The sequence below is a fragment of the Lactuca saligna genome, chromosome 4, assembly GCF_052625555.1.
Source record: "Lactuca saligna cultivar CGN05327 chromosome 4, ASM5262555v1, whole genome shotgun sequence".
Lineage (NCBI taxonomy): Eukaryota > Viridiplantae > Streptophyta > Magnoliopsida > Asterales > Asteraceae > Lactuca > Lactuca saligna.
The window spans coordinates 269,868,124-269,872,561 of record NC_136420.1 but is presented as its reverse complement, the minus strand read 5'-3'; positions in this window follow the sequence as shown (position 1 = coordinate 269,872,561).

The following is a 4,438-nucleotide window of genomic DNA, read 5'->3' as shown; positions in this document are numbered from 1 at the left end:
GCATTGGCTACATGTAGAGTTAGAGATTTGACTCGGCCGTTCCACCAAGTCAAAGCTTTATTGGTGAGAGTGGAGGCGGCAAACTTCACCTTGTCGGATTCTGAACGGGCACAAATTTCGAAGATAGATTCGATCTTTTCTAACCACCGAGTTAGAGTAATGACACCTCCAGTGCCATCGAAGAATGTGGGTTTTGCATTCATAAAGTCTTTATAGGAACACTCCTTTTGGTGTCCCTGGCTACTTTCCTGGTTTTGAGGCTGGGGACCACCTCCTGAACTAGCAGGGTTCGTTTGCGACATGGCTGCTAAGAATGCTACAGTTAAAACTGACTGAAGAGTTGCAAGATCGATTTGAAGAGAAGGTGATGTTAGAGGAGGGTTGTTGTTGGTATTTGGGCTTGGTCTCTTTCTTGGAGGCATCTTGATCTAATAAGATGAGGGAAAGAGAGGATGGTAAGTCCTCCGAATTGAATCAAGAGATATGATACAAAGGATATCTCTTTATGACATACATAGAATTCTATTAAGCGATAAAGCAGGAAGGAGTTATCAAAAAAGATAAATTATCGCTAAAAAGGATGATTGAGGAGCAACGCTGGGATGAGGAATTCTATAACGGATTTGGCTCGAGAAATACTCCCATAGTATTTCTTGTCTCGTTGCAACGACAACTCATTGTTTGGGTATTGGGTAAGTTTTAGGCATGCCGCACACCACAGTCACTCCCAAGCACATGTTGGTCGTGTCTCGAATGAATATAGTTGGCCAGGCTATATTGATCCTAGACACGACTACATAACTGCCCAGGTTTAACCGCAGTGCACAACACCCATTTACTTATGTTTTTTTCTACTTGTAGTTACGGATTTCAACGCTTGGGTATACTTTGTATGCTTTTGAAAATACTTATATTTTGAGGTATACTTTTAGTTCAGAGCACTTAGGCCCTTTAGTGTTTATAGTCTTATACCATGTAAGGTTTGGTATACTAGTTCACTATAAACAAGGGCTCTGATACCAATCTGTCACACCCCGAAAACCTAAGGCGGAAACATTTTCGCGGCGGACTCAACGTTGAGTATCAAATCCAATGCACATAGTAAGCAAAGTAAACAACCATTACATTACATATCAAAGTTTACATTTGTTCAAAGTAAAGTTGTACATTTGTGATACATAGTATATATGAACAAAAGTAGATAAGAGTCTTCTGTACGCTCCGTCTTCTCCAAAAGGATCGCTAGGTACCTGTCTAATGTAGACCTGAGAATACAAGCAGTTTGAAAATCAGCATAAAGCTGGTGAGTTCATAAGATGGTTGTTTTGTGAAAATGTACGAGTTTCCTTTGGTTTACCGAACAGTTTGTTATCCAAGAAAATCCCATATTTTCTTAAAAGTAATGTTTGATTAATTGTTAGGTTACACGGTTCTGGTTATGTTTAACTATGATCCCAGAAAAGTCCCATACTTTCCTGATTGTATGTTACCAATTGTGAAAGATATAAAGTTATCTGGTTTATTACACTTTTCTAGTTATGTAACGTTCCCTAGGAAAGTCCCATACTTTCCTAAAAGTAAGTTTAGTTATTGAATTTCGATGTAATGATTGATTTCCATTCGTACTTATTGTATTAACTAGGTATTCTGATATCCTAATGGTGTTTCACTGGAGTGTACCTAGATACATGTCATTATATTCGTATTCCTATTCTTAATCATATTCATATTCGTATTCGTATTCGTATTCGTATTCGTATTCGCAGTTGTATCCTTATCCCTAATCCTACTCCTAGTACTATTCGTATTCGTATTCGTATTCGCATTCGTATTCGTATTCGTATTTGCAGTCATATTCCTATCCCTAATCCTACTCCTAATACTATTCGTATTCGTATTCGTATTCGTATTTGCATTCGTATTCGTATTCGTATTCGTATTCGTATTCGTATTCGCAGTCGTATTCCTATCCCTAATCCTACTCCTAATATTATTCGTATTCGTATTCGCATTCATATTCATATTCGTATCCGTATTCGCAGTCGTATTCGTATCCCTAATCCTACTCCTAATACTATTCGTATTCGTATTCGTCTTCGTATTCGTATTCGTATTCATATTCGCAGTCGTATTCGTATCCCTAATCCTACTCCTAATACTATTTGTATTCGTATTCGTATTCGTATTCGTATTCGTATTCGTATTTGTATTCGTATTCATATTCGTATTCGTATTTGTTCTAATTGATGATTAGTATACATTATTCGCATATTATGAAATATAATTTAGATTGTAACACTTTATCAAGAAATCTATGATTAGTCTGAAAGCTAACTTCGTAATTCTAACTATTTGATAAACACAGTTTTTGATATTAGAACATACAGAATGAAATCAATTGAACTGAAAACAATAAGTTGGAGTACAAGATTTCCTTGTACTTTTGCTTGTATTCCCCCTGAAAGCAGTGAAAAACATTTGAAAAAGGGTAGGGGTATGAACTCACCGGTCGAGAAGCGTGTCGGATTGGATGTTAAGTATCAGTTCGGGGCTTGATAATGCGTAAGGTTCCTATGTAATATGACATGATATACAAATGTATATAATTAGACTTTAAATCACTAATTAGATATGATTATACACTCCAAGACGCGAAAACACTTCAAGTCAAGTGTTTGGAGTGACCCGGGTGACATCTAGGGACGTATAAGGCTCGGATATGGAGTTTACTCCTCAAGAGTAAACTCATAAGAGGGTTTACGGTTCTAATGACTCATTCTCTATGATTTTATGGCCATAAACTCATGGGTGGTGTGTTCTTGGATGCCACAAAGTCTTACAATGCACACGGGAAGGTTCTAGGGTCGATTTCATGGCTTAGGAAGTGATGGGTACTTGAAATGGTCTTGGAAATGAGTTTATGGTCTAAGGAGATGTTCTTGGGGAGTTTAAAACCTTAAACTCATGAGTTTACAACCGTAAACTCATGTTTGTCCATGAATTAAGGGCTTTGATGGTTGTAATTCAATCACATGTGATTCTAGGTCCAAAACTAAGCTTTTCAAGGGATTAAAGGCACCTTAACACCCTTTTGTTGGGTGTTTACGGCCTAAGGAGATGGTTTTATGGTCCAACAATGTTCTTGGGCCGTAAACTCAAGTTTATCCCATTTGATGATGTTTTGGTGCATTTCTAGAAGGGTTTTATGGATATAAGCACTCATGGAAGTTCATTGAAGGTGTTTAGGGGCAAACTAACACCCAAAAAGGTGTTTAAGGTCTAAGAATGAGGGTTTTACGGTCCAAGAATGTTCTTGGACAGTAAACTCATGTTCATACATCAAATATCATGATTTTTGGGTCCTTAGTCCATGCATGCAAGTTTCTAAGTCGAATCTAAGCCCTAGAAGTGTTTTGGAAGGGTTTTATGGCACAAAAACCCGGTTTTCATGAGTTCACGGCCTATGGATGTTCTAGGACCGTAAACTCATGCTAATGGTCCTAATCCTCATAAAAATCTCAAATTTGAAGGTCTAAGATGCTAATTCATGAGTTAGGGAAGTTACCTTAGTGATTTGGAGCTTGTTTTGGATGATTTTGGCTAAGTTTCGGATTTTAGAGAGAGAGAGAGAGAGAGAGAGTAGTGAGAGAAAGTTTTTAGAGAGAGAGTAAAAGCCTCAAAATGATGTCACTCAATCCCTTATATAGGGGTTGAGTTTGTGGCCCGGAGGAATTTTACCCGATACTGCCGTTAGACGGTGCTTTTGGTCGAACCCGATAAATTTGTCGTAATTACGATTTACATGAAATAATAATTTTCCAAGCAAATATGGAAAATATTTTTAATGATTATAACACATTCCAACATTTATGAAATCAAAATAAATGTCGCGATAAAATTTATTTAACGCAAAGGTTAACGGAACGAATTTAATACAACGGATTTTTAATGACGTATCGGGTTACGACGACGGAACGAACTTTGGGTTGTCACAATAGTGGTTGGAAAGTATTGTTTAAACGCTTATATAATAATAATAATAAGACTAATAATTAGTCACGGTAAATATTAGACTAAAATCTAGTTGTGATAATACTAGGTTTCGTCGAAGGAAATTATTTTAAAGTAAACGAAGCACTGTCCGAGTACCGAGTCACCACCTTCTCAGGTGAGTGCATAGTTACTTTCATCTTACACATAGATATGAAGTATTTTATATAAATTACATGCTATGTGTGCATATTATCTGAATACTTGCTGTCTATGCTGGATGAACATTTTTTTATACATGTTTTAAATGATTTGAACTGTATACGCATTTTAAATATACAAGTATGTTGGGTATGAGATGGGTAGATGAATGATGAGAAATAAAAGTTGATGTGAGTAAACATTGGCAGCTATGGACTTAGTGCCTAACAAATAACATCGATAGCTA